The 15,001-nt window shown below is 31.8% G+C and overlaps 1 protein-coding gene across 1 annotated transcript in view; it reads right to left on the bottom strand.

Moving 5' to 3' along the window:
* The window catches only part of LOC146998093 (corticotropin-releasing hormone receptor 1-like), a 315,521-nt gene that overhangs the window by 33,257 nt on the left and 267,263 nt on the right, over window positions 1–15,001 (bottom strand). The gene's annotated exons all lie outside the window — the stretch shown is intronic.

Below are 15,001 nucleotides of genomic sequence, written 5' to 3'. Positions count from 1 at the left end.
AAAACTGACTAAACTGGTGCCGCGACAAAAAATAAATAAATAAATAAATAAATAAATAAATAAATAAATAAATAAATAAAATAAAATAAAATAAAATAAAATAAATAAATAAATAAAAATAAAATAAAAATAATAAAAAAAAAAAAACACTAATCTAAAACTAAACTCAGTACTTACATAATCAAAACTTTTAAATCTAAGACACATCAAAGAAAGGGTTACAGCCGAAAACATCGCGGCAAAAACATCGCGGACGAAAACAACGCAAGGCGAAAACGTCATGATACAAAACATCGTGGAAGAAAACATCGCAAAGAGAAAACATCGCAGTTCTAAAACATCGGGCTACAAAATATCGTCGTCCAAAATAAAGCGGTTTAAAAATTTCGCAGTTTAAAAACATCGTCATCGAAAATATCGCGGTAAAAAATAAAGTATCTACAAATCATCGCATGACGATAACATCGCAGACATGCTTTTTTCGGGCTTTAATAATTGTAAATGAATATTCCCATAATGATTTGTGAGCTCAAGATGGAAAGAAGGATAATCTTTACTTTCATATTTTTTATTAACCAATAAATTTTTGCTGAAAAAGTAAGAAGGAAATTTAAGCATAACTTCATGACCTTAGCTATAAAAAATTGCTAATTATGATATTATTTTTTTCACTTTTGTCAATCTGATACTCTTATAATGAAAACTATTTCTTGTTCTGCTTCAGTTTATTCTTAAGTATTAAGTTTCCTTCTTACTTTTTCAGCAAAAATTTATTAGTTAATAAAAAACATGAAAGTAAAAATTATCTTTCTTTCCATCTCGCGCTCACAAATCATTATGGGAATATCCATTTACAATTATTAAAGCTTGAAAAAAGCATGTCTGCGATGTTATCGTCCTGCGATGATTTGTCAATACTTTATTTTTTACCGCGATATTTTCGACGACGATGTTTTTAAATTCCGAAGTTTTTGAACCGCTTTATTTTCGACGACGATATTTTGTATCACGATGTTTTAGAACTGCGATGTTATCTCTTTGCGATGTTTTCTCCCACGATGTTTTGTAGCACGACGTTTTCGCCTTGCGTTGTTTTCTCCGCGACGTTTTCGCCCGCGATGATTTTGCCGCGATGTTATCGGCGGACACCAAAGAAAGATATCCTCCCTGGTGTTTTGGTAGAATCACGATTATTTGACAAAAACAAAATTCGAAAATGCACTTCCACAACAAAATCTTTAACACACTATCTCTCACTAAATTAAAACTAATTTAGAGATCTCCATCCACAAAACACATAAATTTCAATACAAAATCTAGAGATAGCCTTAGACCCTTAACATTTCAAATACCACACAGATCTCTTCAAAACACCAGGGAAAGATACAATCTCACAATTAAGAAGTCTACTCATCAAATCAAAATAAATTCAGTAAACCGATCGTATAGTCACCAACTCTTAAAACCGATTTTTTTCCTACTACCGCAATATAAATACCCAAGGTTCTAAAATAACCATGTTCCGTAAGGATCACATCTACAGTAGACCACAATCAACCTCAAAGAAACATACAATAGGGTGATCTACAGTAGACCACAATCAACCTCAAAGAAACATACAATAGGGTGATCTACAGTAGACCACAATCAACCTCAAAGAAACATACAATAATAAAAGTAATAAACACATTTATTAAATAATTCACATCTTATAATTCAAGATAGCTGGCCAGACTACCCCTACAAAAATCTTTTAAAGTTACTCATAGTTTTTTTTCCATATCGATATCACATTAAACATTATTCCATTAATACAAAAATCATAATGAAACACGTCACAGTTCTTAATCATTTTAAACAGGAACTCAAGAAGTTTAAACTCATTTATAAAAGCTAATTTAGAATAAATCATATTTCTTCAACTGAGACACATCAGCATGTTCATCCTCTGTCAAGTGAAATTACATAAACATAGCACTTAAACATTAAAACAAAGATTCACTTCCTCCAATTAGTTCAATTAACGTCTGACTATTAAACATTAATAAAAAAATTTACCTTATGAGCTAGAAATTTAGTAACAATAAATATTCAATTTTCACCTACTTAAACATGACAGCTCTTGCTTTAGTATTAAACATTTCCAAATTTATTAGGATTAATTATCAAAAGAAAAGCACCAATGAAAATATAAAGTCACGAAATCCGCGTACTGAGGGACTCAGGGAGACTCAGGGAGCTGCCCGGATCCAGTCACAAAACGCCGAAACAATAACTGCCAAATCTTCATCGTTTTCAAGAACCGGACTTTTTACATAGTTCCAGCACTAACCTCCGTCAAGCAGCATTTTAACTTAACAAAATCAGCTTCCCGATTTCGTAGTTCCACTGAAGATTAGAGAAGGAGGTCGAAACTGGAGACAACAGACCAAGGCAGACCTAAGGAGATGACGACTTTCCATATTTCCATATTTTCCAAAGCAAAATAGAAACTCCAGCATGAGCAGTTCAGACTCTTCCACAGTTGGGAAAAAATATCAGCGACGAAATTGAAAATAATACGCCGCAGGACAGGAATCGCCGCCGTCCAACACGAAGAGCACGCGCACTATCTCGGACAGGTCTCTGCAACGAGAATCCCTGAGATAAACAGCTTTAACTGTAAACAGCGGTCGACCCCCGAAGAGCCGCCGCGTTTTTCCTCCGCTCCATCCCAGAACCTCACTGACTGCAGCCGGCCCCGAAAGGGACGCCGTTAAGGAATCAAACCCCTGAAGCTCTGAAAAAATCTGCTAAAAGGTCTCTTTCAGTCTAAAATCACCCCTGCTTCTCGTGCAACGGCTTAAGAAAACTCGGTTTACGCTCACCAAGAAACGCCTCAAAATCACTATTGGCTCAAACAACACTAAAATTAAAAATTTAACCAATCTTAAAGAAACTTGGACTCCCTCTAGCCAACTAGAAAAAAGGTATTAAATAGCCTCTAAAATTCTCAGAAAATACAGAACTTTCTACAAGATGACAGACCCTTTCTTTCCCACGCAACAGAAGAATGTTTCCAACCTATAACTCTGTCAAAAAAATCGCTGCCCCTTAGAACTATTCGCCTCTGAACGAGTAAAACAATTGTTTTCCACCCCGCGAAAAGAAGAAAATGCAGCTCGGCATCTGACCCCTAACCTCCTAAAGAAGCCGACTCGTGAGAAACGGAAATACACCCGCGCCCTTTTATCTGTAACACATATTCTGCCAAACTTAAAAGAGCCTTGCCGTAAGGTACAACAATATTAAATATTATACATTAATTTTTAAATCAGAACAATAAAATTCATTAATCACAGTAAAATAATATAACTAAGAATACATTATGCACAGTAAAATAATACATAATAATTTTCCATAACATATTTGATATATATATATATATTATTTGATATAATATAAATAATAAATATTTATATATTACAGTAGACGTTCGTTTTTACGAACCTCTTTTTTACGAACACTCTCGATTTGACGAACTAGCGAATGATCCCGAATACACTCCCATAGATGTAATTTTGCGCTCTTATTTGCGAACTACAAGTCAGGAAAATCTCTTTTTTGCGAACTCAGTTTTCATACTTCTGCGTGTTTTATTGGGACGAAGTGTGAAGGTCAAATAAAATCTCCAACTATTTTGAGGCAGCAAGTGCGAAACATTCGAAGAAGTACAGTAAGGAAGGAGGGGGCGGAGAAGAGGGGGAATTAGGACAAATTTATGGTGTTGTTTGTTGTGGGAGGCTCTCAGAAGAGCATCGGCCTGATGTTGTTGGGTGGGGGTGAGACCATTCGTGTTAAAGGGGTTTGGGTTGCTTCTGAAAGAGAGTTGTTGTTTTTTGTAATGCCATAGTCATTTGATCTGGACAACTCAATCAGTGAAGGCTCGTTAGTCGAGAGGGAGATTGGGCCAGTTTTTGTTAAGTAAGATTCTTAGAGCTATGTCGCAAATGAAGAAACGAATTTGTTTAGCGGTTGAAATAAAGAAGAAGATTTTAAAAGAAGTTGACGAAAAAATATTAAGCAAGACACAAATTGCTCAGAAATATAGAATTCCTAAAAATAGTTTATCGACGATTTTAAAGGCAAGAGAGAAGATCTTTGGAGCTAAAAACGGAAACGGTGAATGTGGACCCTCCTCTCGAAAATATTTTCGAGAATCAAAACACCCAAATTTGGAAAGGGCTTTGCTTGTTTGGTTTCGAAAGATGAGAAGCTTAAACATTCCAATTGATGGAAATGTACTTAAAGAACAAGCACACTGTTTTGCTTCCAAATTAAACATCAAAGATTTTAAAGCATCGGATGGTTGGTTACAGAAATTTAAATTTCGGAATGGTTTGAGTTTCCGGAAAGTGTGTGGTGAAAGTGCAGCAGTAGACACGTCATCAGGAAATGAATGGAAAGAAGAAAAGTTGAAGTTGCTTCTTTCTGAATACGCTGCAGATGACGTTTTTAATGCGGACGAAATGACTTTGATTTTTAAGATTTTGCCAGAAAGAACATTAGCTTACAAAGGAGATAAATGTGTTGGAGGTAATAAAGCTAAAAAGAGACTTACAGTTTTGATTGCAGCCAACATGACTGGGTCATAAAAATTGCCTCTGCTCTTTATTGGAAAATATCTGAAACCAAGGTGTTTCAAAAATGTTCAGAAGATTCCTGCTGCATATTATGCTAATAATAAGGCCTGGATGACTGGCAACATCTACGAAAAATGGTTGAGAGATTTAGATAACCGTTTTTCAGCAGAGAAGCGCAAAGTTCTCCTAATCGTGGACAATTGTACTGCACACATAGAAGTCACTGGGCTTCAGGCAATCCGTGTGGAATATCTCCCACCAAATGCAACTGCAGTTTTACAGCCAATGGATCAGGGGATGATCAATAGTTTCAAGCGAAAATATAAGACAGTGCTCTTGCAAAGAGTAATCCTTGGCTTGAAAAGGGAACAACCTTATCAGATTGATATTCTTGGTGCAATGCATTTATCAATCAGTGCATGGAATGATGTTTTAGATGAAACAATTTCTAAAGCTTTTCGACATGCAGGTTTTATTAAAGAAACAGACGTAACTGAAGAAATCCATGACAATAGATCTCACGACGAAGATGAGGTTCTCATGCATGAACTTCGCCGTAGAAATCCACAGTTGCCAGAACTTTCATTCGAGGATTTTTTAAATGTGGATTCTAATGTCATCTGCACGGAGGAAATATCGGATCACGATATTATTAGCAGCATAATCAACGAGAATGAGAGACTTTCAGATCCAGAACAAGAAGAAAATGAAGTAACACCAAGACCAACTTTAAAACAAGCTGCTGAATACTTGTCAGAACTTAGACGATTTTTTGAGGCCAGTAATAATTGTGAAATGCTAACAAATATAGAGAAGATGGAGTCTTGCATTGTACAATCTGTTGTTTTAAAACAGACAAAGATAAGTGATTATTTTGTTACTCAATGACTTAATAAAGATACGTTTTACAAATATTTATATTTCTTGTTTGTTTAATAGAATGGATATCATTTATTAAGTAGTAATACTAATAAAAATAATTCCTAATGCATAAATAAAAGCATGGAATAGTATCACTAACCTGTCTCGAAAACATTAAAATGTGAAATACTAACAATTTCCGATGCCTTTCTAAATTACGAACTCTCGATTTAACGAACTGTTTTCGTAATCCCTACGAGTTCGTAAAAACGAGCGTCTACTGTATATTAATATATACAAAATATATATAAATAATATATACCTTAATATATTATTTATTTTATTGTATATTATTATTATTGACTTATACCCGAATAATATATATATATAAACGGTCATTATTTGTAAGACCATTTATATACGAGTATATATTACCCGGGTTTATGTATTTATAATATATTTAAAAACAGCATATCTTTAGTTCCGATAAACAGGAATAAATATGTAGGAATTGACCTTTAATATGTGAAAAAACTGTATTAACATCAAGTGTCATCCAGGTACTTTTCCGTTTTGCCGGCGCAAATGATAAAGTCGCCAATAATGGTACAACTGAAGCCAAACGGAATACCTTCGCTGGCAAACTTTTACGCTTCATTTTCAAAACAAGTTGCAGCCATTCTTTCAATACTGGCATACAATTACATAGAATTTTTACAAGATGGTTCAATTTTATGCCCTAAGGCTATTCCCGGTAATTAAGTCAATTAGGATGCAATCACACCGCTCATCGGAAGGAGGAAATATAGAAAAGGCAAATTCAAGGGTTAAATTCATCCATTCTAATGAGAATGCACTAGCGAAGTAAAGCACTGCGGTTTTACATAATTTCTGAGTAAGCTATTCGTACGAATTGAAATAATTCTTGCATTTAAACTAACTTGTATTCCAAACCAAGATTTAACTTGAAATTAATGTAAATCATTAATGGTAGAATTAGATTTTTGTAGCGTAGTTTACGTGAGATGAGATCACTTGGGGGTCACGTGATAAGAACTGGCGAATCTGGATGTTGAACCATGAAAGCATAGTAAATTCTTAAATTAATGTCTTCTTACGAATTTATTGTCTTTATTTATTGGCTTTTTAAAATATTTTAAACCATATTAAAATGTTTATGCCTTCAAAATAACAAATTCTTAGAACTAACATTTGTTAACATTTTTTATGTGTATACTGTATGTTGTCGCCAACAAAGTCTGCTTGGCGAGATTTGCGCCGGCGAAACGGAAAAGTACCGTCATCCACTATAAGTTTAAAAAACTGTATTTGAACTTGAATGGATGAACTAAAAGTATTTTATAGAGTGTGAGCTAACCCTAAGAATTTAATTACACAAAACTGTACATCGAATTTTGGATGCTACTGTTGTTATAGATTTAATAAAAATTTTGTACTGTCATGTATACTGGATAATCGTATAATTCTTCAAAAATGTGAGTTGACAGCTATGACAAAAAATCTGATGTGTACACAACATGACTTCCTTGTACGGAGTATTAAATTATACGCACTTTTTGCTGCATTTCATTTAAACTTATTTCCTCGAATTTCAATATAGAGATATTGTTGAAACTCTCACCGTCCAACACGTGATTTGCGCATGCGCCGAGCAAAAACTAGAATAGAACTGTAACTGAACTTTTAGAACTCGTGATGGGCGTTTGAGTGAAACATGTAATTTTTCTCTTCTGTGTTACATATACATTTTAGTTTAGTGATGTGATTTGTAAATTAAATATATTATTATCTTAGAAGCCTCTCTTTTTGCCTGAATAGTGCCTTTGACGAATGTAATTAATAAAAACATTCCTGGATATGGCTTTGGAACGAGAAAAAAGATCGACTAAAAGGTAAGCCCTTTTTACCTTTATTTTCTAAGAATAATTATGTTGTTAATCATAACATGAACATTACAGATATATTTCTCATTGAATTAATTCTCTTCTCAAATCGTGGCAAGGCAAAAGAATATAAAACCTCAAACTATCTTCATTAAAAACTGAAAAATATAGAAAAAAATAAAACAATACAAAAATTTACAATTAAAATTAGAATATCTACGCAAAAACAAGCAATTCGGCCAGCAGGCAACAAGGCAGATTTTTCGGTGTACAGTAATGAAAGCTTAATTATGGTCCCACTCGGCAAAAAGACACTGAAAATACAGAAACTGATTTCACTATTCTGCTAAGTTTCAAATGTAAACAAATGTGGCTGCTATGGTTTGGCATCGCTTTATTACTTGAGTAAAGGACGAAACACCTTCGTATTTATCTATTAGTTATTGTTCATTGAACGGGAGTTGGTTTGTTCCCCTTGAAAAAAATACGCTTAGCCGCACTTAAACAACTTTAAAATTTTGATAATTCCACAACTATTGCAAACAGATTAAATAAAGACACAAAAACCTTAACCGGAAGATAAGAACAACAAAATTCAATCATTTTTTAAAGCAAAAAATGCGCAATTTACCAACATATAAGAATTAAACAAAAATGAACTCACTCAGTCGACTAAGAGTGGGTATAAATTCCTTTTCACTCAACATTGCTCAACATTACACTCAACATAGCTTAATCAGAATGAGTTCTTTAGTGCTCTGCATTGGTTCTTGATCCTTTCAATTCACGGAAATAATTGGCCTAACTTAAATTGCCAGTTTGGCATCGCCTTATTACTTGAGTAAAAAACGAAACACCTTCGTATTTATTTCCTAGTTATTGTTCATTGAACGGGAGTTGGTTTGTTTCCCTTGAAAAGTCAACTAATTTCCGATCAATGGCAATGATTACTTGCTTTTAATTTAATTTCTGTTTATAATTGAAATTTTGTTATTCATGATTTAATTCAAGTCTCCGTTAAACATTTTTAACAATTTACATTCAATTACTTTAAAACAATTTTCGGAATTAAACTTACTAACTATGGATTCACTCTTTTTAGATAATTCTACTAAAATTAATCTTAGGAGATAATATAATCAATATTTCTTTAGTAAATAAATTATTATTATACTTTGCAGCAATTGCGCAAGTAGTAGAATAACTCGATTTCGCACTAAGTGAATTTAGGATCATACAACATTATATATATATATATATATATATATATATATATATATAATATAGAATGATATCTATATTATATATAATAATCTATGAAGTATTATTATTATATATATATATATATATATATATATAATAATAATACTTCATAGAATAATAGACTATATATATATATATATATATATATATATATGTAATAATAAAATTCCATAGTCAAGAATACACTTAAAATTCTAACTGTATGTTCTTTTCATTTTTAATGGCGACGGTCTCTTATTTGAAAGTACGTGGAATTAAATCCAAAGCCCCGTAGTCAAGTTGTTTTTCTAGCCTTTTCTACAACTACAGTTTTATAATGTTCTGGAGATATTTAAAGCGAACTGGATTGGCTGACGAGGCTGACGTCATTTCTTGGAAGCTCCGCCTTTCCAGAGGCTATAAAAGGACTCGCAAAAGGAATATTGGGGCTTTTTCTTTAATGTCACGATGCAGTAAACTTCATACAAAAAGTTATTAGTAATTCTTTTTTATTTACTCCGGATATCTGATATTTGTAACTGAAACTTTAAAAGTTTCTTGAGAACAAAATTGTGCACTTTTCTCAAAATATTTTTACAATAGTTAAAATATTTTTTTTTAAACCAAAAACTCTTCAGAGTATTTTCAACACTTCATAGAATAATAGACTTAAATAAATATTTGTATTCTCAAATTTTATGATTATAACTACACATTTCAGGATAATATCAAATCTTACTTAGAATACTATTAATTAGAATAAGACTTGAAATTTAAATAAACTCGTAGTTACTTTAACATAATATATTAAAACAAACTATTGTCGTAGCAACTTAGTTCACACACTGAGAAAAAATAATTTCTTAAAATATGTTCTTACTTGGCTGTTGAGTACACTATTTAATCCTGCTCGTTTGTGTGCTGTTAAAAAAAACACAGCATAAATGATTGAAATTCTTCACATTCTTTCCAGCAGACGATATCGAAATCATGCGGTTCTAACTATGAGACGCGCTCAAAATTCGAAGACAAAGCTGTATCACAATTCACAATTCTTCAGTTTGTAAAAAACAGACACAACTTGCACTTAAAAAGTTCTTTCTCTTCCACTAGAATTATTTTCCTTTTGGGTACACCCATCCTGCCGACTGCTTGTGATGTACCAGCTTTTGTCGTAAGTTAAACTATCAGACGACAAGTTTTAAAAAACAGGATCCATTTATTATATTTCAAGTAAAAATAGCAGTTACAAATATCAGATATTCGGGGTAAATAAAAAAGAATTACTAATAACTTTTTGTATGAAGTTTACTGCATCGTGACATTAAAGTAAAAGCCCCGATATTCCTTTTGCGAGTTCTTTTATAGCCTCTGGAAAGGCGGAGCTTCCAAGAAATGACGTCAGCCTCGTCAGCCAATCCAGTTCGCTTTAAATAACTCCAGAACATTCTAAAACTGTAGGTGTAGAAAAGGCGGGAAAAACAACTTGACTACGGGGCTGTGAATTTAATTCCACGTACTTTCAAATAAGAGACCGTCGCCATTAAAAATGAAAAGAACATACAGTTAGAATTTTAAGTGTATTCTTGACTATGGAATTTTATTATTACACACACACACATATATATATATATATATATATATACCCACTTTCACATGTATATATGTACATGTGAAACATGTATATATATATATATATATATATATATATATATATATACGTGTTTCACATGTTTCTGTAATTTCGGTGCGTCCGATTGCAATCGAAAAGGGATGTGAACTAATACAAAATTTCATCGTTTTAAGGCTATTCGTTTTGAGTTAAGATACATATATGCCACGAAAATAATCTATTCTGAATCCATTTTAAATCAGTTTTGTAATTTGTTTGGGGAAAAAGAGTGCTTTATTCTGTCTTTACGTACAGATGTCAGGGAAAAACATCGTTAAATTGCATTTGATTGGTCAAAATGGATATTTTCGTTTAAATATGGTATTAGGAATTTCTCGTGATTACAATACTTCCTTTGCTTCGTACAAGGAAGTAATAAGTAAAAATTCTATTACGATCTTCATTTGTGTAAAGTGCTAATTAATTATACGCATTTTTCATAAACATATGTATTAAAAACATAAATATATATTAACTGCTAACATGAATCATCACTTCACTTAGTTGGCCCTTTTATTTGGCTCGCTTTTATTAGCATACAATAAAACACAGTGAACGTTGTCTAAGAAGGTCACTCACAATTCCAGATGAATTTGGTCTTTTGTAGAGATAGTCATCATAGAGAAATCTTGTTTAATGTAGATATTCGTTTCTATTCTCAGAGAAATCTCAGTTCCCTTTCAGTGGCGTCGTTTTAAGCAGATGGTCGTGAAGAGAAGGTTCACTGTGATTTGATATTTCACCAGGCTAAGACACTAGCAAAAGCAGCCGTTTTGGAAGAATTGCTTTTTTAATTTTTACATTAAAGAAACTTAATAAGTTCTAAACTACCGAAAGCATAGCTTTGAAAATTTACAGCTCGGAAATTTTCTCTACTTAATTTTTAAAGGCATCATAGATGCAACTTAAATAATGAAAAATTATATTTTGACCAATTTGGAGGAACTGTGTCCCTTTAAATTATTATTATTGTAAAAAAGTGTCTGCCATGTAAAAAAAAAATTAACCTAAGAAAACGCCATTAGAATCCTCTTTTTACTTCATTTTGGTTTTCAAAAGCTTCAGGCTCAAGAAGATATTTTATAACGAATGTTATGAAAAGGTATATTTAAAGTATTTTATTTTTACAGTGAATTCTCTCAGCGCGACTACCCCTCTAGGACGACCACTTCTAAAACTAGGTCTAAGACAACCACTTCTAAAACTAGGTCTAAGACAACCACTTCTAAAACTGATTTGCATTTCTGAGGGCATAAAAACATCGATACTTACCCATCAGAGCTCTAAGGCGACCACCTCCATAGAAAGTCAAAATCATCTGGAACAGTGAGTGGTCGTCATAGGGAGAGTTCACTCTATATTATTACTACTTATTTAAGTAAATTTTTAATGTTTTTTTAATTTAAAAACTACCTTAAGCGAAGCCTTTTTCTTACCTTTACCTTTAAAATGCTCCAACCTATTCTTCTGTAAGCTTAAGCTTTATTTCAGTTTATTGGTACAGCAATTACAGCAATGTTATTCGAATTATAACAAAGTCTTTTTTTATCAGTGTAACGAAGCAAACCATTTAAAAATGATTCACTTTATTAAAAATGGAGCAGTTCTTATCATCGCTATTCCTTTAATTCTCTATATACACTGCCCAAAACAGTTAGGAGATATTACGATTTCAGTTATAGACTGCGAGTTAAGAAATGTTTTGGTGACTGATATATGATGTATACGTGTTGTAAGATATGAGAAAAGAAGAATCAACGACTAAAGAGTAATTAAATTTTATTGAGGATTTTTGTCGGTAAATAAAAAACGCACAATTTCTGCACAATGTACAAACAAACAAAAAATATGATTTCGTGGATACAAATGAGTTTCAGTAAAGGGTATGGTTTCTCCTGACCGAAAGCAATGCCGCACGCTTACTAAGCACGGAATTAATGAGATCATCACTGAGGTACTGGGATATTTTCTCTCACTTCTATAGAAGAGAGCTTTCAAACTGCTGAATTGCTTCTGGGGGTGATAAGCGACTAACAACCCTTCTCCCTAGAATGTCCTCAACATGTTCTATTGGGCTCAGATCTGGAGAATATGCTGGCCAATCCATTAGAAAGATTCCTTCATCGAAGAGGAAATTGTCCATTAGCTGATCACGATATGGCCTGGTGTTATCAGCTATGAGAATGAATTCATCTCCGACTGCTGCAGTGTAAAGGACCACAATAGGTCTGATGATCTCATCCCTATATTGCTGAGCCATGAGTGCTCCATTCCTGATAAAGTGCAGGTCTGTACACACACTGGTAGAAATATCTGCTCAGACCGTCTCCGTTAAATTGAACAATTTCATGCACAAATGCAGGGTATTCCCTATACCATCTGTCTATTGTCAGGTTGTACACTGTAAAAAAAAATCTGTAAGGTTACTAAGAAAAATAATGGAAACTGGGGTGCCATGGGTTATTTGAGTAACAGAAACAGGTGTTTTCTTTGTAACATTACAAGAGTTTTGCCTGTAATGGTTACAGATCTTTTTCTTGTAATATCACAACATATAGTTATGTAAGTAGAACATATTTTTCTCATGTAAATTCCCAAACGATATATCTGTAATGGTTACAGATTATTTGCGTGTAATATTACAGCAAATAATTATGTAAAAAGAACATGTTTTTCTCATGTAAAATCTCAACAGATATATCTGTAACCGTTACAGGTTATTTGCTTGTATTATTATAGCAAGTTATTATGTGAGTAGAAGATACTTTTCTTACGTAAAATTCCAATGGTTGTATCTGTAAAGGTTTCAGATTATTTCCTTCTAATATCCCATTAAGTAATTATATGTGTAGAATATATTTTTCATAGATAATACTAAAGGATATGTCTATAAAAGTAATAGATTTTTTTGTCTAAAATGATGCTTATTATAATAAAATATATTGAAATGAAGATGTTTTGAGTAAAACAATATCTGCCTGTGTATATCATTATACAGATATATGCAAGTGAAGCATAATAGTTTGGCTTTTTAAATTAGTCAATTTGACCTCAGAATAGCATTAATTTAAAAGATGTGCTTTCAACAGCAATGTTCTTTTTTCAAAAAGTAACATTAGTCTGTTGCAGAGTATTTTTGTTTTATGAAGAGAAACTTATGTCTGATATTACTGAAAGGCCTTTCATATTATCATTTTGATTAATTTAAAAGTTCAAATTGATATACTACTCCTTATATTTGCCCTGTAAAGCTGAAAAAAATAGTATGTTTTATTTGCATGTTTTAGTGTCAGTTAATAAGATATGTTCTAGAACTTTCCTTTTAGTAATTTTAGCTAAAATAGACACATGTTGCTTTAGATTTAACTTATATGAGTAAACGTGTTGCATGTTGATATGATCATATTATTACAGTAAAAGACATTTTGTGAAATATTTCTATGAAGAACTCAGAACAGCTGTTCTTCATATTTCAAAAATATATTCTCTCCTTCTAAAAATGACATTTTCAGTAAAGAATTCAACATAGCAATGAACTTCATTTTGTTACTACAAGGAATTCAAATTTTGTTCATGCGCTTGAATTACAACGTCTAACTAATCTTTTTATTCTTATCTGCACTCAGTGTTTGTCAACAGTCTGTTATTGTTTGAAAAAATGCATAACTTTTTTACTTACCTTTAAATAATTTCCTTTGAATTAACAGATAGAAGTCTTTCATTAAAAACCTAATGTCATGCTTTTTGAATAAGCATAAAACTTTGCCAACTGACCTTAATTTTTAAAGCCTTGTTTCCCTTAAAATTTTTAATACAATTATGCCTTTAAGAAATTTATTTCTAAAATTAATACTTCAGTTTAGCTTAAAATTTAATGCATTTTAATTTTACCTATAATTTTTTACAAACATAATATGTAATAAATCTAAGCTTAATATTTATCATTTCGAAAGTGATACTAAAAAAGTATTCCTAGTTATTATAAATTTCGAGATTCGCATACAAAATTGTGAAATAAACATGTGACAACAGAAAACAAACTTTATGCTCTCTCTATATTACAGCATGTTAATTAAGAAGTTTATTGAATTTATAACTTTATTGTGAAACACTATGAAGCAAATAATATGCTAATTAAAATACAGAAGTAAAAATAATTTATTACTTAATCCATAAACTTTACATAAAACCTGAAAAAAGAATTAATTAAAAAATAACATAATATAATTTAATAAACATTTCATAAAAATTCGTTTCGACTGCTTGGAAAAAATAAATGGTTTTTCCCCTCTTTGTAAACCATGTCTCCTAAATAAAGAAAAAAACATTTCTTTTAAAATCATTATCATGCTCTTAAAAAGCTTATAAAAATTTTAATAGATGTTTTAAACATGTGCTTATATAACACTTTTAATCATATTTCTTTATAATATCTTAATTAATTAAGAACAGCTTAAATTCTTTAAAAAATTGGATTACAGTGAACCGTCTCATTACGACAAGCTACCTCAGTCAATCACTTTTTAAATTTAACCAGCATTCCTCATAAAATAACTAATTAGTAAACATAACTTCTCTAGGATGCCCACTATCATTTAAAGATCAAAAGTTTCAGGAATCACGTATAGAGAACTAATGTAGTTTACAAATGCACTGAATTTTATTTCCGGTATTAACTTTCAAAGAAAGTAAAATTTTCT

The sequence above is a fragment of the Stegodyphus dumicola genome, chromosome 3, assembly GCF_044657685.1.
Source record: "Stegodyphus dumicola isolate Sdum_Otavi_A_Nest chromosome 3, ASM4465768v1".
NCBI lineage: Eukaryota > Metazoa > Arthropoda > Arachnida > Araneae > Eresidae > Stegodyphus > Stegodyphus dumicola.
The sequence above is the reverse complement of the archived record's forward strand: the minus strand, read 5'-3'. Positions and strand labels throughout refer to the sequence as shown.